We start from the raw sequence: 22,240 nt of genomic DNA, 5'->3' as shown, positions 1-22,240 counted from the left end.
GAAACCTTTCAGGCACTTTTAGTTGATAAATATGTCCTGGATTTCCCTGTTAGAAGAGTTGACTTTCAAAATGCAAAATCCATTTCCCACCTTAGTGTGGGTTCAGCATACCAGCTGGGGCCTGCTGGCTCTGTCCTGGTGGATGGCTGAGATACCAGGCTGCCTGGCTCCGTGACGACACCGACCAGCTTCACTGGGCCATGTCATTTGAAGGATATGTAGTGGTGTCTGACCACTGAATGCTTACAAGTGTCATGGATGCTGCAAGAATCTGATACTTCTGTGGGAGGAAGAAAACTGTATTTTCCTTTAAAAGCAGAAGATAGTTCATGTGAACCCACTGTTGATCTCCAAGTAATAGAATTTAGACTTAGTTCCGTTGTTAGTAACTGTATCACTTTAATTTTAGGAACTAATTACATTATTCTAATTTTAATTCACAGAAAGAGTGCAAGAATAACCATCAAGATCTTAACTTTAATGTAGACAAAAATACTGTAAGTTGAAACCAATTGTATCAGATTGGCCCACTTATTACAGCATCAGCATAATATAAAAATGTTCTCTCAGCCTTACATGTAGTTTGGCAGAGCGATAAATGTGTCAAACAATTGTTTTTGAAATTGTGTCACTTTTATTGAAGACAGTTGAATGAAAGGGCATTATATTCATTGCTTTTTATCTACCTGTAGTTTCTAAGGTCTAACTATGAAAGAGTTCCTCAAGTTCGGAGAAGGAGTTGGGAAGTGAAAACTGGCCAGTCTGTTGGAATAAGTTCAAAATACAAGCAAATAGAATAACTTTGAGGGGTATTTACTAACTTAAGAATACATGTTATCTATGGGATGTTGGACTATTAATATAATAATATTTAAAACATGTTTTTTAATTATTATGTAATTTTGAATTTGTATTCAGTCTAGAAAAATAAAGCAAGCCAAGCATAAAGACTTCATAAATACCCAAATTAATTTAATTTTTGCCTTAGTTGTTTAGTTTTTCTGATTATGCCATTTGTGCTCAGATTCATATTTTATTTTAGCAAACTAAGCATTAAGAATGCCAAAAAACAAGAGACATTACCTTATATTCAGATATATAGTTAATGTAAGATCACGAGACTTGGATGGACAAAAGTTAAAATATTTTGAAGTCTTATTTTTTAGTTATTTTCATTTTGTTTTATTGCAAGAAATAGAATATTTAAGAAATAAGTTTTTGAAAAAGTTTCTGGGAAAGTCATTATTAAAGACCTGTAAAGTACAAAAATTTAGTAACGCAACATGACATGCAATATTAGTGCATTAAAAAGTAAATATCAGAGAACTTATAGTCTAAGTTTAGTTTACGTAACCTGAAAAGTTTTTATTTATATTTTGTAAATTTTCATGCATAACTGAGTACCCAAAATAATCAAATTGGACTGGATTAATTAACCTCACTTCTACATTTTCATTGCACCTCTCACAATGTAACAGTTAAATAAACATTTAGTGAAAGTTGAAGGAAAATAAGAAAAATAAGAAAGCCTCACTATTATATTTTATAAATATGTTCCTAAATCTACGTTATAATCACACATTACAAAAGGCCATTGAACCTCCTCCAGGAAAACACCTGTAACAAAAAAGCATTTGTAAAAATATTTATATTTTTTAAACATTTAATCACCAGCTATTACAGTCCCATATACAGTCTTGTTTTGAAGTGTAGTTTTCAAGAGATTATATTTTTTAGAATATAGAAGGCTATCTTATAAAGATTTCGCTCTCTACAAAACTGTCTATTTAAAGATTTCACACAAATTAACATAAAAATCTATTTAAACATCTGTAATACTAATTATCTATTGCTAAGATTACTTGCAAACTATTAGATTTCCTTGAGGCACAGTTTTGATTCTGGTTTGGGTATTTAGAAATTGTTGCTTTAAATGTAGGACAGTGTTTTCTATTGGTTCCCTTCCTAAGACCTGAATAACAACCTTAGCAAAGCAAACTAATCTTGCAGCCATTGCATCCTCTAAATTGTTACTTCCCTTTGTATCAATTTGATACCCTCAGATAAGAAGTTGTTAGGTAGTAAGATTTTATATCAGAAGTCACTCAACCATTCAGAATACAATTTGTTTATTATCTGAAGCAGGATCATTGATTACAAAATTATATCACAGGTATGGGAGCCAAATAGTTATATCCCACTATCAAAACACAATTAGAGTAGATGTTAGTGCATGGCATTGGCTTATAGGACTTACTGACAATCGCAGACATGTTCAGATTTTTAACTCATGCTTATATTTCCCCCCATATTTATGAACTTACTCATTCCCTTAACTAATTTCTAAGTAACTGAACTTTCTTAACTTAAAAATACAGTGAAAAATGTGTTACTTTATTTACAACAGGTACTTCCTATGAAGTGATGTTCTAAGCATTTTACAAACGTTAATTTATTTAATGTTCATCACAGCCCTCAGGGAAGACTATCATTTGCTTCATGTTATAGATGGAAAAACTGATGCACGGAGAAGTTAAGCATTTTGTCCATGATTGCATAGTTGGTAAGTGGCAGAGCCAAAGTCTGAGCCCAAGAAGTATGGCTCTTGAATCTGTGTCTCATCCATGGTGTTCTGCTTCTTACTATGAGCCTCTCTATTCTATCATCTAATATAGTGATTGAACCATTCCAGGGCGGGGTGGGGTGGTATAAAATAATACTTCTACCATGCCAATTTAAAATTTCAACTCTCCATAATCAGACTTAAGAATTTAAATAGTGATCCCAGGAAGGTAAATAGAATAAGCAATTAAAACAGTGAATGCACTGCTTATTTTTTCAAATATGCTGGATATAGACCAACTAACATAGATTGGACTTTATTCAGAATAGGCTTTAATCATTGGTATGGTATTTTAATGATTTCCAATAAGAAATTAGAGGAGCCAGATACATTTAACATACTGTTTTCTGAGGTTGATGTGCACATATTGAATAAACTAGGCATATAAATAATCATATGAACAATTATTTTTCTAAATGCCAACCCTTATCTCCAGTTGCTATGATGGAAGGGCATATGTTGTTAGGACGCTTGACCGCTGGGGGAATTACCTGGCCTGAAAATGTCTGTAGAACTCCCTTGCCTTCTCCAAAGTAGGTAACTTCTGAAGGAGCATGCTTGCTGCTCGAGGTTTGGCTGTGTCTTTCTCCCCAACTAAATCAAGTGCCCATCCTTGATTCCCAAATAGGAGTTCAATATGTATTGGTATTGGTCTCAAATATAACTGTGGTGGACACTTAGGATATGTTTCAGTTCCATGTGACTTGACAACGCCAATGTAAGATAAAAATGGAGGAAATTTTAAAGATGATTACACACACACACACACACAAAACTGCTGTTTGCCAATAATAATAGTAGCTATCACTAGTTAAGTACTGACCATGAATGAGCTTGACATATTAATTTGCATTCTTTCTAGTCCTTTCAGTCTTTTTAAATATTAGAAAATTGAGGCTCAGAGAAAATACGTAATTTTTCCAGTCATCTGAATGGTATTGAGTGGGAAGTCAGCTGTCACCATCTGAAGAACAGTCTCTTATTATGAGTGCATATTGTAAATATGGCTTCTATGAAGAGCAACTCTAATTTATACCACCTATAGCTTTGTTTTACCACAGCATAGTAGTGATTAAAAGTTATAACCCTCTAGGAGTTCCCGTCGTGGCTCAGTGGTTAACGAATCCGACTAGGAACCATGAAGTTGTGGGTTTGATCCCTGGCCTTGCTCAGTGGGTTAAGGATCCAGCATTGCCGTGAGCTGTGGTATAGGTTACAGACTCGGCTGGGATCCCACTTTGCTGTGGCTCTGGTGTAGGCCGGTGGCTACAGCTCTGATTAGACTCCTAACCTGGGAATCTCCATATGCCATGGGTGTGACCATAGAAAAGACAAAAAAAAAAAAAAAAAAAGTTACAACCCTCTAACACTTCTTCAAACTGCCCAGCCAATGAGGGAGAGTAGAATGAGGAATTCCAGTGAGAGGAATGCAGTAGAAAGCCCAAAGTCTCTCTTACTCAATTATTAGCACTGAGAGTAAGGGGCTAAATAATGAGTTTGCTGAGAATTACTGGCATGATATGACTTGCTAGAAACAGGATAAGCCTGTTCTAAAATAAAATGTATTTTATTTTATTTTAAGATTTTAATTTTTTCTATTGTGGTTGATTTACAATGTTTTGTGGGAGTTTGGAGTTAGTAGATACAAACTGTTGCATTTGGAGTGAATAAGCAATGAGATCCTGCTGTGTAGCACAGAGAACTACATCTAGTCACTTGTGATGGAACATGATGGAGGATAATGTGAGAAAAAGAGCCAATGTATTTTAAATAAATTAATTCAATAAGAACTTTCAGTTTAACCATGAAAAATAATTGTGAAAATAAAACAAATTAAAACAAAGCCCTGGAGCTTGAATTTGAACCCAGAATTTTTCCCCTAGGTATCTGTGCATTGGAATCATAAAATGCTGTCAGCTTTGCCTCCGTAAAGACAATAGAAAGCTATTCATGTTGGTGATGCTGATAGGTGATAAATAGAACAGGTAGAAACCAGAATTACAAAAGTGCCCGTATGTTTTAATAACATAAATAGGACTATGCTCATTGGAAATTTATTCTGTTTATAATTTGTTTCCAGAAAATCATTTTTAACAATTGCTATGCTGTAGTGTTTATGCCGTCTGTCATTCATTTAGAATTTCAGAAAATATATTCATTGCTATGTCTTTTCCATCAACATTCAAAATAATTCATGATGATGAGTTACTAATGATGATTTCTCTTAAAAAAACAAAACCCCAAACAAATAAATACTATTATGATGTGGTCAGGAGAGTGAGTTAACAAGGGGAAGGACTCTCATTTGTAACATATAGTGAATATGTCTATTTTACGGTAAACACAGAAAAGGCTTGTTTATTCACAAATAATACTAAAGACAATCAGGTTAAGGCTATTTGTAACATTAGAAGTAAAGGAGGAAGGTCCTAGAAAGCCTACAGCAGTCGGGAAATGAAAATAGCAAATACTTGTGATAAGAAAAGAGAAAGATAAATCACAGGAAAGTAAAAGTAAAAAAAGAAGAAAAATTCAATAAGAAAAATGCAAGGAAATATGGGAAATCAAAGAAACTATTTTAAAATGATCCATATGAGCAAGAAAGAAAAAGAGAACTAGTAGCAGAGGAGGATGGGCAAGATAATTCTAGAGTTTGGAAAGTAGATGTTCGATATTTGTTGGACTAATAAGCACAAATTAAGAAGCATTTAAATCACTACTTAGTGAGCATGTAATTTGCAGTTATAGACAATGTTCGACTAAAAGGAAAAAAACTTCATTCTTCAAAAGAAAAATATTTTTAACAAGAAAAAAATCATCCATCATGGAACCTCCACTCCTATAATTTGACTCAGTTCAATAATTATATATCTGTAATCTGAGTTAAGATGTTTTATAAATAACTCTTTGATCTTGCGCTAGATAATGCAGTACTTTCAGAAGCATCGGAGTTTAAAGGGGCCAGCCTATTATGCCAACAGGAGGAGATGAAAATATAATTGTATTCTTTGTAAATCTTAATTTCCGGTATAATCAGAGCTGGCAGCAGACCTGAGAAACAGGGGTGACCTTCATGACCTTGGGTGGCTTTTCTAAACCAGTGCCTATGACCTTGCCATGCCCGTAGTGGGAAATTTACCACTAGCAAGTTCTGCTGTGGAAATACCCCCGAACCTGTGCTGATCATGTATATGAACCAAACTCTGTGCTATGTTCTGAGATACAAAATCGAGCAAGACAGACACATTCGTGACTTCACGTAGTTTACAGTCTAAGAGGAAAAAAAAGGAAATAATTACATCAGTTAATCACACTGGTAATACATGCCGTAGGTTAGAAAAGTGCCATTTGCTGGGAGACAGTACACAGTGTGGTAACCTTTTTTGAGTGGCCAAAGAACTCCTTCTCTGAAGATGAGGTTTAAGATGAGTTTGGAGAGATGAGATGAGATATGCAGATTCATGGGTCTGACCAGAGGCAGGGTCTGCAGCTGGGGAAAGCACAGGCTGAGAGAGGAGTCTGTGCGTAAACCCTAGGCGGTAAAGGGTTTGGTACCTTCCGGGAGCTGGAAGGAGGTGTGTATGGTTATAGATTGTGCAGGAAGGGTTGTCCAAATCACAGAGGAAGTTGCAGGCCCTGCTAAGGATTATCTACCACATGGATGAATTCCACATGGAAAAATCAGCATGTTTTTATACTTGAACCGAGTAAATGATCCACACGAAAGTGGAAACACTGCCGCCTTTGAATTCGTAAACCTTAATGTATTTATCTTAGCTCCACTTTAGCTGAGTCCCACGTCACTAAAATGGGTTTATTATTAGAGTTCGCAAAGGGGAAAGGGAGGAGAAGAAGGGATAAATTAGGAGGTTGGGATTAACATGAGCATAACCACTGTATATAAACAGATAACTAGCAAGGACCACAGGGAACTATACTCAATATTTTGTCATAAGCTGTAAGGGAAGAGAAGCTGAAGAAGAATATATTCAGCAATTGCTGAATTGCTGTGCTCTGCACTGGAAACTAACACAACACTGTAAATCAACTATACTTCAATATGAATAAATAAATAAAAATAATCATAGTTGAACTTCCTGGGGTTTAGCAAGGATCGGCTGAGAACATAGCACTACAGAGAGTGTTACTTATAATTGATTTGTTTTAATTTTAAAATATATGCTAAGCAAAATTCCCCCTGAATACGTTTTTGCCCATCGAGAAAACTCCTAAACATATTTGTGACTTCACTGATAGCACAGAAATGAGAGTCACAGGTTAGGGACCTATGAATGATGCTGGAGGGACCCAAAGGTGAACACAAGGGCACCAGCAGGACGTGGGTAAATCAGAATTTCTGATTGCTCTCAGCAATTTAGATTTAATTCCTCAACGGGAAACATGATGGCCTTTTTAGGTGTAAGAGTCTTCCATTTCTTGCTTTCACAGAGGACTGTCCCTTTTTAATCTCATAAATTCAACATCGTGCATCATCCTCTGTGGCTGGCAGAGCCCCTGGCATCCGTGTCTGGCTCTGGTCTCCCAGAGCTCCTGTGAGCGGGTTGGTGAGTTGCACCTGTGCAGGGGCCCAAGCTTCCTCCCAGCTCAGCTGGGCTACCGTATGGAGACTGGCTCACTGGAGGCTGCAGAGAAGTGAACTGAAGAATTACAGTCGGTTTCACTTCCCTGCCTTATGTTGCCTTCAGGTGCCTCTGAAGACAGGCGAGGCCAGTGAAATGGAGAGGAGGAGGAAGAGAGACCTAGGTTAGAGAAGAAAGAGTCCTTGACAGTGTAGAGGTAGGGCTGAAAAATGCGGATCATTGGATGTGTGCACATGTCTGTGTCTGTAGCCATCCACAAAGTGTGTCTTGTATGCTGCCAGCTTGAAATGTTCTGTAGGGTGGCTTCTAAGATGTGTTTTTTTTTTTTTTTTTTTTTTTTTTTGTCTTTTGTCTTTTGTCTTTTTGTTGTTGTTGCTATTTCTTGGGCCGCTCCTGCGGCATATGGAGGTTCCCAGGCTAGGGGTCGAATTGGAGCTGTAGCCACCGGCCTACGCCAGAGCCACAGCAATGCGGGATCCGAGCCGCGTCTGCAACCTACACCACAGCTCACGGCAACGCCGGATCGTTAACCCACTGAGCAAGGGCAGGGATCGAACCCGCAACCTCATGGTTCCTAGTCGGATTCGTTAACCACTGCGCCACGACGGGAACTCCTAAGATTTGTTTTTATCAGTTTTATTCTGTATCTGAGGGTGGGGCCGAGACAGTCAAAGATTCACTGCCCGGCACTGCGTGAGGAATTACTAGGTTGGGAGGGTCAATTTTTTTTTTTACCGAAAAGGAAACAGTCATATTTGTAAATCCTGCTTAGAACAAAGCAGCAGACACGGTCTGGCCCTGATTTTCAGCACCCCTCAGAATCAACCACACTGGAACATCTTGGGCAAATGGAAGGGCTTAGAAGAAGGAATGGAAAATCTGTGAGTCAGAGAGAGAAACTTTGAAGGGAAAACTTTAATACTTTAAGATGCATGCCAGGACCTCAGCACTTTCTACCTCCTGTGTACTAACCGGGGGTCATGGATACTGTGAGGGATCCCAGCCAATATTGGTGTATTACAGAGGCAGAATTTGTGCCTCCTAGCTGGGACCAATTTGATAGATTGGTTGCTATGACAACTGTACTACTGTCAGTGGCAATTCCTGTAAACTCCCTGTCTTGAGATTTTCACAAGCGTTCACTCCACAGTGACATTTATAGGTACAGCTTACAAAGTAAAGCTAGGAGATATATGCATGGAGAGAGAGAAAATGATGTAATAGGAAATACAGTGAGAAAGATCACATTACAATGCAAATATCTTAAACAGTTCTTTTGCATAGTATTTCAGACCTAAAAGTCAGACAGGGGTCAAAACCCACCTTGACCATTTACAAGCAAGCTAGCTCTCTCTGGGAAATTTACTAACCAGTTTTCTGATTACTAACTTATAAAATGCACATAATAATACCCACATCCTCAGGGCAATTCTGGACATTGAAAGAATGTATGTACTGCACTTAACATAGTGCCAGACCATAAGTGCTTAGTAATTAATAGCTTTTATTTTTATAGAAATAGTTTCTATTCACTTGTTAAGACTCTTAATTCCATACAGTATGTTCATCCTAGCTCTGGGTTCTCACAGCCTCAGTCCCAAGTGCTGCTCTGAGAGTGATCATTTTAGCTGACAGTGTCCATTTTATCCACCTTTGAGTAAACTACAGAGCTTAGTCCAGTCCTGGAGTCTGGTCCATCCTCTTGATCTATCCATGTCAGTAATTAGAAAAGTTAGACAAGCCTTTTGGATTCAGGTAGAACGGCTTTTATGAAATATAATTTACATATAACACAATTCACCCATTTAAAGTGCCCAATCCAATGATTTTTAGTATCTTCACAGTTGTGTAGCTACCACCAAAATTAATTTTAGAATATTTTATCATCCCCTCCATAAGACCCCATACCTATTAGCAACCAGCCCCCATCTGACCCTGCCCCATGCAGCCTTAGGCAACCACTAATTTACTTTTTGTCTCCATAAATCCACAGATTTTCTTATTCTGAACATTTCATATAAACAGACAGGCAATATATGGTCTTTTAGATTGGTTTCCTCCATGTAACACGTTTTCAAAGTTCATCCATGTTGTAACATGTAATGGTACTTCATTCCTTTTTATGGCTAAATAGCATTCCGTTGTATGGATAAACCACACTTTATTCATCAGCTGATGGACATTTGGGTTGTTTCCACTTTTTGCTATTATGAATAATTCTGCTATGGGCATTTATATACAAGTTCTCGTGTGAACATATGTTTTCATTTCTTTTAGGTATATATCTAGGAGTGAGATTGCTAGGTCATATGGTATAAAACAGTGAACAAATGTCTAATCTTTAGAGGAACTGTCAGGTTGTTTTGCAAAGCAGCTGTACCATTTTGCTTTCTCACCGGCAGTGTATAAAAGTTCCAGTTTCTCCACACCCTTGCCCACACTTAATACCTGTCTTTTTGACTATAGCTGTCCTAATGGGTGTGAAGTGCTATGTAACCGTGATTTGCATTTCCCTAATGGCTAATGGTATTGAGCATCTTTTCAATGTGCTTGTTGGACACTTGTATGTTTTTTTGTAAAAAAGTTAATTCAGATCCTTTGGACATTTTTTTAGTTGGGTTATTTTCTTTTTCTTATTGAGTTGAAGAGTCTTTTAGGCATTTTTAGAAGGACTCCTTATGGTTCCTAGATCCTAGCTGGGGCCACCTTTGGTAGGAACTGGATGTTCTGTTTGATGAAAACAAAAATCAAATGCATGCAGATGTACAGCAGAAAATTCTCCAGATACTTTTATATGGCACTTGTGTCTATTATTAAAATTCTTGGTGTTTAGTGTGGCAGAGGAAAATATCTATGGTTGACTTTGATGGTGTTTGTTTTCTTTTCCATGTGATTATTTTGGCTCTGTGTTGATTTAGTTATTGTAGTCTTCAAGTGCTGGTCTGGACCTGGTGTAGCAAATTGTTCATTTGAAGAAAAAATATATTTATTACTCAAGTTATTTCTTTAAATTGTCTTACAGGTGCATTTGAAATTTTTATTCAAAGTATGTTTGTACAATAATTATTTTAGGAAAATGGGGTAAAATTCTTTGCTAAGACTGAGAACTCATAAGAATCACTACAGAAGAAGAAACATGTAAAAAATGAAACAAAACAAAACAAAAAACACCACCCTGAAATACAGATGCTCTCATTTGAAAAAGGATGCAAAACTGGCATTGCTATGGCTGCAGCGTAGGCCGGCTGCTGTAGCTCAATTCGACCCCTAGCCTGGGAACCTCCATATGCCGCGGGTGCAGCCCTAAAAAGAAAATAAGTATATAAATAAATAAAATGAAAAGGGATGCAAAAGAGCTCCTTATGGGGATCTGCAGGAAACAGCACAGCCCAGGATTTTCAGTCATGGGTGCGATTCAGCTGAGGGCTTTAGTACACATACACCAAGGCAGTTTCTGACATGGAAAAAGCTAAATCCATCATGAGAATAGCTTGTCCAGTTTCATCTTCCTTTGCTACTAATTCAAGGCAGTCACTTCAGAACCCTGAAAGCACAACAAACTTCACTTGTCACTCAGACATTCTTATATTCAAAATTAGGATAGAGGGGGAGTTCCCATCGTGGCTCAGCAGTAACGAACCTGACTGTTATCCATGAGGACACGAGTTCGTTCCCAGCTTTGCTCAGTGGGTTGAGGATCCAGCATTGCCATGAGCTGTGGTGTAGGTCGCAGATGCAGCTCGGATCCCATGTGGCTGTGGCTGTGGCTGGCAACTGCAGCTCTGATTCAACCCCTAGCCTGGGAACTTCCACAGGCCATAGTTATGGCCCTGAAAGGCCAAAAAAAAAAAAAAAAAAAAAAAAAAAAAAAAAAAAAAAAATTGGAATGAGGGAAAGCAGACAATGCAAAACTGAAACATTTAAACACGATTTTCTGCACTCAAATAAATTCAAGGTTTGTGATTACTCCAGAGTTAGGAAGCAGCAAACGAAACCAGCAGCAAGTAGCCTAAGTAAAAATCCATTCCAAGGAAAGGGGCCCCCTCTGTACACCGCCTCAAGCCTTCCATAACCCTAGTCAAACTGAGAGCCCAAGCTGCAGAACACAATAGTCTTTTTGACCTAGAAAGAATAACCTCACCTCGAAAAGATTTTTCTGGAGAATGCTTCCCCCCCCTTTTTTTTTCCTTCCCGTTTTTAATGGCAAGAAAACTGTAGAATCTCCCAGCATAAGAAACCTTTAAATATTTGAAGGCACAAAGAAATGTATGTCTCTAGTTTCATAAACACAAATTAGAATCTTCCACAAAAGCTCATGAGAATTACTTCTCCCCATTAGCTGTGTCTGTTCTTAGCCCTCCTGGCTGCCCTTTCTCCTCTGGAACATTGTTAACCATTAACATGCACTGCATATGTAAGTAGCCAGGCACCAAGCAGAGGAGGAAGAAAGGAGTCTACCCACTTCTGATGAGGGCTCTCTTCCTGGCTTTCAGATAGCTTCCTGTCCTCACAGGGCCTGACATGTGTCCTCATGTCTGTATGCAGAGCTGGGGTCAGGGAGAGCGGGAGGTCTGGTGTCTCTTCCTCCTCTTCTTCTTTTTCGACACTGTAGAGTTTTATATTATATTTTTTTTTTACTATTTTTTAATTAAAGTATAGTTGATTTACAATGTTGTGCCAATTTTTGCTGTACAGAAAAATAAACTCCCAGTCCCTCCCCCCTCCCTCCTCCCCCATGGCAAACACAAGTCTGTTGTCCATGTCTGTGAGTCTGTCTCTGTTCTGTAGATAGGTTCATTCGTGCCATATTTTAGATTTCACATATAAGTGATATCATATGGTATTTGTCCTCTTTCTGTTTTATTTCACTTAGTATGAGAATCTCTACCTACATCCATGTTGTTGCAAATGGGATTATTTCATTCTTTTTTATGGCTGGGTAGTATTCCTTTGTGTATATGTACCACATCTTTTTAGTCCATTCAACTGTCGATGGACATTTAGGTTGTTTCCATGTTTTGGCTGTTGTGAATAGTGCTGCAATGAACATAACAGGTGCATGTATCTTTTTCAAGGAAAGTTTTGTCTAGATATTTGCCCAGGAGGAGGATTCCTGGATCATATGGTAGTTCTATATTTAGTTTTCCGAGGCACCTCCATACTGTTTTCCATAGTGGTTGTACCAATTTACATTCCCACCAACAGTGTAGGAGGGTTCCCTTTTCTCCACACCCTTTCCAGCATTTTTTGTTTGTAGACTTATTAATAATAGTCATTCTGACAGGTGTGAGGTAGTACCTCAATATCGTATTGATTTGCATTTCTCTAATAATTAGGGATGTTGAGCATTTTTTCATGTGCCTACTGACCATCCATATGTCTTCTTTGGAGAAATGCCTATTTAGGTCTTCTCCCCATTTTTCATTTGGGTTGTTTGCTTTTTTGTTGCTGAGTTATATGAGTTGTTTATATATTTTGGAGATTAAGCCCTTATCAGTGCATCATTTGAACTATTTTTTCCCATTCTGTAGCTTGTCTTTTCCTTTTTTTTTTTTATGGTTTCCTTTGCTGTGCAGAAGTGTGTGAGTTCATTTAGATCCTATTTGTTTGTTTTTGTTTGTATATCTATTGCCTTGGGAGACTGTCCCAAGAAAACGTTTGTATAGTTTATGTCAGAGAATGTTCTCTTCTAGCAGTTTTGTGGTATCATATCTTATGTGTAAGCCTTTAAGCCATTTTGAGTTTATTTTTGTGCATCATGTGAAGGTGTGTTCCAGCTTCACTGATTTTCATGCACCTGTCCAGTCTCCCCAGCACCACTTGCTGAAGAGCAGTATCTCTTCCTCTTCTTCTAAGGACACCAGGTTTTTGGATGAGGGCCCCACCCTTATGACCTCATTTAACCTTAACTACCTCCTAAAAGCCCTATCTCCAAAAAGGTCACATTGAGAGTTAGGACTTCCACATATGAATTTGGAGGCAGCACAATACATAACAAGGGCCAAGAAGAGGACACAAGGAATTATGAAACAGGTTTGAGAAACTAGAAATATTATTTTTCAACTAGATCTCAACAGGCAAATCATAGAGACAGTCGAGCAATTATCCAGCTCAGCAATATATTAACAGCTCTTCTATTAATACAAACCTAGAAGAGAGAAAAAAGTGCAGACCCACTTTCCTGGGCCCCATAAAATCTTGCTGAGATCAGTAGTTCTCTTAAGAATCAAGCATATAACGAATCCGACTAGGAACCATGAGATTGTGGGTTTGATCCCTGGCCTCGCTCAGTGGGTTAAGGATCTGGCATTGCCATGAGCTATGATGTAGGTCACAGATGTGGCTCGGATCCCGCGTTGCTGTGGCTGTGGCATAGGCCGGCGCCTACAGCTCCAATTAGACCCCTAGCCTGGGAACCTCCATTATGCTGTGGGTGTGGCCCTAAAAAGAAAAAAGACGAAAAGAATCAACCATAAAGTTTTTTAATTTATTTTTTGATTTTTTGATTTTTTTGATTTTTATTTATTTTTTTAATGAAACAGATCCTCCCCAGCTCTACCCTAGAGATTCTAAATAGATTGGTCCAGAACATGGACCCAGGAACCTGCATATTCAGCAACATCCCAGGTGGCTTTGCTACCAGTGGTTTTTGGACCACACTGTGGAAATCATGAGACCAAGCAGATGCTTCAGTTTTCCAGTTTGCTACCTATCTATAGACAATGGAAGAAAATATTGATAGCAATTTACTGGAAGATCAGTTTAAGGAAAATGTGTTGCAAAATTAAAAAGAAATCTCATTGACTGACAGGAGTAATGGGGAAATGAGTCATAGGGAAAGTTGCTGGATTATCAGACTCTAAGGAATTTGTTTCCTGATGATAAAATTAGGGTAACCTGCTGCACTAGAGAATTTTCGGAATAATTCATGCCACACTGTAGAGTGTCCATAATTCAGCTTCAGAGAACATGGTTAATTTTCCCAGAATAATTTGTTTCTGCCTGTCAGAGGTCGGATGATTGAAAAGGGGATTGTCAGAGATTGGCTGAGTGGTGGGTCTCAGAGGCTTCTACAGATGCCCTTTCTTGGGGGTAGGGGGATGTTTGGGGGATGTCGGGGGCCTCTGAGACCCCACAGAGCCCTCCAGCTAGGGTTTACGTTAGCACTTAGCCCCTCCAGGGTTGGTGAAGCAGCAAAGAACAGAAAGAACTGGCTCCCCACGGGGAGGGAGAGGGAAAGAGGAGGAGGGGAAGAGATTCCTATTTCACCCACAGCAGCAGGGTGTCCCTAAGCTGGATCCCACAAGCCACACCTCATTGTCTCCACCACACACCCACCCCGGGCCTGCCTGAGCCCCTTGCTGCTTATCTCCCCCAAAATAAGGATAACTCTCTTCATTTATCTTAAGCTCAGCATGATTTTATCACCATCTTCTTCCCCTCAAAAGACATTCTGGGCCCATTTACAAGGTCTCAGTGGCAACAACTCCCTGTTCTTGAAGATGGATACCTATTTGTTGCCATGCATGTTCCAGGAGAAACCTCCAGTAATATATTCAGTTACTAACTAACTTTTCTCCCTGTCTCCTCGCATGGCCACTCCTGCAGTGACTCTCCAACCGGAAACAGCCGGCTTGGCAGGAGGCTGGCTCCCGTTCCTCAGAAAGCGCTTCCTACTTTCCCCACGAGAGAAATCTCTCCCTGGAGTTAGAGGAATGGGTAAAATTGGTCTCTAGACCCTGTGAGGTGGGATCTGGCCATTGTTCCCCTCAGCATCGTCCTGGATGGCTGAACTCCTGTTTGGGAGAATGTGATTTTGTTAAAGTAGTCATTTTGACTGTTAGATCTCGGACTGTCCAGTACAATCATTTCAGCGCGATGTGTGTTACATCCTGAGCCTGAATTTTCAACGTGATTCTGTGATCTTGTGTCTTTCTGCACTTTTTCTTGTGCAGCTGGTACCCAAATTTCCCCAGGTCAAAAAGTCACTCTTTTCAAAAAAGGTAGCCAGATGGGAGGGAAAGAGAGAGAGAAGTTTCAATAATGAGATTGGTTCTCAAGAGGCAGCATAGTCTAATAATTGGCCTTTATTAGGGGTTTAAATGCAGGCGTTGCTTATGAGTCCATCACTGACTTAAGAGTGATGCTTTGTCTCCTTTCGTCACTAGGCTGCACAGAGCCTGAATAGCTCCTTGGTGACAGGCTGCACAGAACCACTTCTCTCTTGAGCAAAGGAGAAGAGTGTTCTCCTGTTACACGAACATTGGTGTCCCTGCCAGCATGTTGAGTGGCATCTGTGCTAGTGAGCAGGGAGGCCCCAAGTCCCACTTGCAGGCAGGAGGATTAGTCTATGAGGTCATACTTGCCATGCAACTTCTTCACAGGGATGTGGGGAGGATTAATGAGATGCTTTTTCCATTGCAAATGGAATGTATGGGCTTCAGAAGAAAGGCTCTAAGTAGGTATTAGAAGTGGGGATTATATAGGTAATCAGGCAAAGAAGATATTCAGCTGCTTCTAGTTACTCAAGGAAGCTTTAATCTGGGAGGTGGGGAGAGAGGGGGGAAATGCAGGGAGTATAAAGTTGGCTGGACGCTGTTGTCCCTCATAAAGTGAAAGACCAGGAGTGGAGTGTGAAGTACAAGGTATAATATAAAGATAGACCCATTCTGGCTCTTGTGACTCATGTACTAAGCCTTGAGGAGATTTGCATTTCATGGATTCAGATGAAGACCTTACAGCCCTTTTGTCATGTCTGGCCTCGCCATCATCAGCTTTGGTGCCCAGAGAAATCTGGCAAAAACATCAGCAAACTACCCTACCTGCATGCTGGAGGACATGGTGACATTCGGAGATCAATGTGGCAGGGAAGAATTGTCCTGCAGGGTCTGGGGTGAGATGCGAAGGGGTGGGAAGATGGTCCATTACAACGGTAACGTGCAAAGCTACAGTCGTTAAAGATGCTGATCAAACATATGCAGGAGTTCCCTGGTAGCCTAGTGGGTAAAGAATCTGGCATTGTCACTGTTGTGGCACAGGTTTGATCCCTGACCCAGGAACTTCCGCATGGTGGGGTGTGGCAAAAACAAACCAAATGAAAACAGGTAAGTGGCCAAGTTGGAATATGACCAGGTTTTCAGAGGTTCAGATTTTAAAGTCCTGGTTTCTTCCATTTATTACAGTGTGTCCTCAGCTACGGTTTACCTACCTCTGGTAAGACAACTTTTGAAGGTACACGAGAAACCATTTTTTGATTTATTTTAATCATTACGTTAAGTATTACTATATTTTAACATGTATTATAGATAAAACACAATTAACCCATGAATCCCATGATTCATAAATATAACTGTTATACAGTGATTCTCAGTAGCAGTTGCATGTTAGAATCACACAAAAAGCTTTTTTAAAAAATCGCCTTTTAAGCATCAATGCTTAGGTCCCACACTAGATCATTAAATCTCTGAGAGGAGTCCTCACCCTAAATATTTTATAAAAGCTCTCCCAGGTGATTCTAAAGATCAGCCACCATTGAGAATGACTAGACTGGACTGGGATTAAGCATTTTTAAGTGAGCAGTTTTAAATAAAACTTTAAGTAAATAGTATGATAAAGATCCTGAAGGTCCTGTATTGTGCTAACAGCTGAAATTTGGTGAACTTCCCTTCCTCATGCATAGCCCCATTCTGGAAGACAACACTGATCCTAAAGAACAAAGGAGAAACAAAAACAGAGATAGCCAATAAAGACGATGGGTGTGGTGGTGTGATGACAGCAAGACAATTATTTGGGCATGCGCAAATAAAAAACAAGGGATGAAAAACAGAAGGGTTTGGGGCCATGCAAGTTAGATGTGAGATCAGTCAGTAAGACTGTCTGTTCTCCAATAGGTCACCTGCTGACTCCTCCACATTTTGGTTCAGAAACATGGCTTCTCCTCTTTCTCTTTTGCCTTTTGATACCCCCATCACCATGTGCACAGACTGGACATTAAGACAGATGAGGGGGAAAAAAAAGGAATGATAAAGAGTCTATAATGACATGTTTCTGTATAGTGGGATTGCAAATGATTTTGACTCTTTTCACCGATTCGTTCTTTTATTTATCATTTCTTCCTACAACAAGCATTTACTGAGTACCTACTGGATAATACTAAGTTCTTTTTGTGCTTAAATATACTTAGAGTTTTTCTCAGTGAGCCTGTGCTGTCTTTATGATAAGCTCAAACAAATCTTAAAGTTACTTGTGTTTTAGGAAAATGAAACACTGTATATGACGGACCATTCCCCTGTCACCGCGGGGCCAGACTCCTGGTGGGAGAATGAGAGCTGGCACAGTGTCAGGAGATGGGAAGCAAACGCCCTTTTAGCCACACCTGAGAATCCCAGAAGGGTTGTGTGAAAAAGCCCCAGGGACTTTTCCTTGGTGAAATGGAGGAAATAAAACCCATCCTGAGGCATTGGAAAGGATGCCCAAGCCCTTTTTCCTCTATTCTCTCATCTGTTAAGTGGGGATAATGATACTCTGCGTTTACCTACCTCAGAGAGGCATTATCAGATCTATTTAAAGGCTCTTCTGATGAAAGCTGCTGTGTAATTACCAAGAACAGCTATGATAAAGAAACCTAAATACGACAGCAAATCAGCTGGAACAAGTTCTCTGGAGACTTTACTTCTCTGGAGAAAACTTAGAAAAAGGGTAGCAGCTCTTCTCTGGGAAATGGTGGGTACCCTTCTAGCTGGAAGTTTAGGGGAGGCTAGCTGATTTGCAGGGTCTCCTTCTGGCCAATGATTCAGGCTCTTCTGTTTACTTTTTCCCCACGGTCTAAGCAGTTTCCATCAGAAATTCCTCTTTCAGGATTTTTTTTTTTCCAGATCTTAACTCAGAAACTCTTTTATCTCTGAAAAGGATCTCAAGCAAGTCATTATGAGAGAGAGAGGCAGAGAGAGAGAGATGAAAGGGAAAAAAAAGGTTTTAATGCGGAGGGTAAGTGCATTTTATAGATGATAAGTAACAGGGAATTCTTTGATAGTTTTTAAAAAGAGGACTGAAGTAATTAATTAATGTCAGGCTTTGTTGAAATTCATTTGACAAAGAAGCTCCCAAAGTGAGGAACCACTACTATAATAGCTCAAGAGAAGGCCACCCAGCTGAATCTGGGTACTGGCAGGTTGCTTGAAAGGAAGAGATAGACTGAAAAAACATTACAGGTCCAGAATACATAGGATTTAGTAACACATTGACTAAGCAAGAAAATAGAAGAGTCAAGATTACCATCATATTTGGTGACTTAGATATCATAAAGTTTAGGTGACTTCCTTAACAGAGAGACATGGTAGCCAAGAGTGAGCAGGTCGAATTTACAAATGAGATCTAGACCAATACCATTGTATGAAGCCCATTGGTTTCATATTTTTGTTAAACTTGCTTATGGAGTAAATATTCTGTTTATAAACTGTGCACCTGTGGTATCAGAAAAGGCTTCTAAGCAGCAAAAGAAAATGCCAAGGAGTTCCTTGATGGCTCAGAGGATTAAGAATCTGGCCTTGTCACTGCTATGGCTCAGGTCAGTCCCTGGCTCCAGACTTTCTGCATACTGTAGGTATGGGCAAAATAATAATAATTATTATTATTATTACTATTATTATTATTATTTTATAAAAAAAAAGAAAGAAAATGCCAAAATTCCAGAGATGGCTTTTCAAATGAGTGCTTTGTAAGTTTAATGATTATGCATAAGAATAAAAGTTCTCAGGAGTTCCCATTGTAGCTCAGCCTGTTAAGAACCCAACTAGTATCCACAAGGATGCAGGTTTGATTCCTGGCCTCACTTCATGGTTGAGGATCCAGCGATGCCACACACTGTGGTGTAGGTCACAGATACCACTTGGATCTGGCATTGCTGTGGCTGTGGCAAATTACACAAAGGAATAGCTAATACTGATGATGAGGACGAGGAGGAAGAGAAGGAGGATAGTAATAGATAGCATTTAATTAGCACAGTTATAAATGCTTTAGATACATATTTTTTTTAGTCCTGAAAATTAAGCAAACCTTAGGTCTATTCTTACCTATATTTTACAAATGAGGTGGAAGAGGGCAGAGAGGCTAGCCCAAGGTCACTTGTCTCTGAAGAGCTGAGCCAGGAGTCTCACCCTAGTTGTGATACCTATACCCTTAACAATCCGGCTGTCCTGCTTTGAGAATTGTAACTTTTCCAGTACATGTCCCCGCTAGGATGGCAGTCACTACCATGAGGAACAGGGAGTGTATTCCTCTTGTTGGCATCATGACCTTAAGTGTTTGGAACATAATTGAAACTCAGATAATAATTGCCAAATGCTAAATGAATGGAAACAAAGTGTCTCAATCAGTAGATATAAAAGCATTTAAAAAGAGTCACACATTGATATTTAAAATATTTAACTAGAAGAAATATAGGATAGGGAAAAAAAACCCACTTGAAAATCTGGCTTTTTTTTTCAACCTGTATTTGTAGTCTGCTGGAAGCTGTACAGGAACCAAGGCTGCTTTGTGACAGCTAAAAGACCATTGTGATTCTAGAAAGCCTAAAAAAATAACATCACATCACATATCACATTTGGTATATTGTGTACAGTTCTGACCTTCACATTTTTAAAAGAGGCAATGATAGTCTCGACTCAAAGGAGGTGAACAGGATAGTAATGAAAACTGAAACTTTTTCAGAAAGAATGAAAATTTTCAATGTGGAAAAGAGAACACATATGACAGCTATGTTCCAATATTGAAGGTGCCTCCATGACACAAAGATGGGTATTTGCTCTTTTTCTCTGAAAGACTTATGCAGATTCTCAGCCCAGCACAAAGAGAAAAAAATAAATCTAACACAACAGTCCAACAATTTTCCGCAGCAAAGTGGATTTGAAAAACTAAGGTCCATTGAATTATGAATTTCCAAATTAATAAGAATATTACTTATTAAGGAAACTGTTGAAGAGTTCCCTGGCAGCCCAGAATTTAAGGGATCCAGCATTATCACTTCTGTGGTTCTGGTCACTGCTATGGCACAGGTTTGATCCCTGGCCTGGAAATTTCCATATGTCCCGTACACAGCAAAAAAAAAAAAAAAAAAAAAAAAAAAAAAAAAAAAAATCCACATTATGTAGAAAACTGACCTCACATCAGTGGCCTCAAGTCTGGCTGTGTGTTGAAATCAACTGGAAGATAGTGAAACTATTGATTTTTAAGGCCTCATCCCATTGAATCATAATCTCTGGGAATTGAGACTTAAGAATCTGTTTTAAGAATCTGAATTTGTTAATCCCCTCAGATGATTTTGATGACTTCCCAGGCCTGAGAATCCCAGAACTAGTTGACTTCCAAGTTCTCTCCTAACTCCCTAATTTAATGATTCCTAAGAATATTGCAGGACATTTTCTTTAAAAAATTAATGAGAATTATTTATTATGAGTAAAATGTCTTAGTCTAAATGTACAGAGGCAGCTCTAAAGCTCTAGTGAACCAGGTGAATTCTTAGCTAGGCTAAAACTCTTCTTGCAATCTGATTAAGAAAAACTTTTTTCCTGTATCAGAGGAAGGAAAACTTGATCTGGCCTCTCTCCCAATTATTAAAGTTCCAAATCACTGGCATATAAATAAATGAGACTTTGCAGTACTTAGAACACCAGTACGATGAAAAATTTGTTTACACCAGGAGGTTTTAGGTCATCCTTCAATCATTCATCCCCGGAACCAACGTACCTATGCGCGCGAGCACACACGCGCGCGCACACACACACACACACACGCGGGCGCACACACACACGCACAGATGTGACACATGGTAAATGTTGGGCAATTACTGAGGTGGAACAAAGGAGACCTTCAAATCCCATCGCCTTTTTAACCTTATATTTTTCTATGCAAGAATCTAAGAATTGAAAGGCATCCAAATAATATTAATCGCTACATACTTAGCTCTTTTAAGTTTCTCTAATTACTTGTCTTTTAAATACATTACTTTGGTCTAGGTGGTGCTAAAATGGGATTAAAAAGGAATATTTTAAAAATATTAACAGACTTGAAGAGAATAGACTACTTTTGCCTAAATCGTTTTCCTATGTAAAGAGCTTCTAAAAAATGTACTATGTTCCCATATGAAGGAACACTAATTATTGTAATATGGTATATTTTTGCCTAATCTAACGTTAAACCTGTGAGGCTCTACAGGAATTGTTTAGACGAGAATAATTGAAACCTCCTTGAGCAAATTAATTCAGATTCTTCTAGTTTTACATTTCTAGTTCACAAGGTATCTATTTTCATGGTGTTTTCAAACTGAACTTCACACACATCAAATAAATGGCATGACAATCAGAGGTTTCAATATCCAATATGCATTCATTATTATCTGTCATTATTGTCATTGTCACTATTATAATTGCACATTGTAAAATGAATGGAAGCTTTTCCATGGGAATTATTCACGTGTATTAGTTTCTAGGAGTAATTGAATAGTTGACATTGCATTTATATCAAAGTAAAATATGTGTTGGTTTTTCTAATTTGTTTTATTCTTAAGAAATAAGAAATGTAGAGTAATCTCTATTATGTCTCTTCATTTGGATCCAGAAAGGTTCGCAGTTTTATGTAATGTCCAAATGTATACTTTCTTATAACAAGGCTCAAAAGATAGCCAATATAATTAAAGGTATAATTTTCTAAGAATATACAATTGTAAGATAACATCTGTGTAGAGAGACCTTCTTTATTAGCTTGTATTTATATATATGAACTCAAGAATCTCAGTGAAAAATATTACTTTCCTTTTTTAACTAACCAAGTTTGGCATAATGAAATGAAGCGCACTTTGTATTGTCAATAGTAAAGACTGATTAATAATAACTTACCATAGAGTTTACATAGAACTTTTCATAGCTTTATATAATCTTCATGACAGTCCTTTGAAGATGCAGGTCAGATATTTATGCAAACTATTGCATTTTGAGTGGATAAGCAATGAGGTCCTGCTATA

The 22,240-nt window shown here is 38.6% G+C and overlaps 1 protein-coding gene across 4 annotated transcripts in view; it reads left to right on the top strand.

Moving 5' to 3' along the window:
• Positions 1–22,240, top strand: part of KLHL14 (kelch like family member 14) — a 102,339-nt gene that overhangs the window by 5,313 nt on the left and 74,786 nt on the right. The window lies entirely within an intron of this gene.

Source organism: Sus scrofa, chromosome 6 (assembly GCF_054392235.1).
Source record: "Sus scrofa isolate SSC_HxYL_T2T_F1_AM1 chromosome 6, Sscrofa_HxYL_maternal_Yorkshire_Landrace_v2.0, whole genome shotgun sequence".
In the NCBI taxonomy this organism is placed as follows: domain Eukaryota; kingdom Metazoa; phylum Chordata; class Mammalia; order Artiodactyla; family Suidae; genus Sus; species Sus scrofa.
This window is presented reverse-complemented; position numbering and strand designations above follow the sequence as displayed.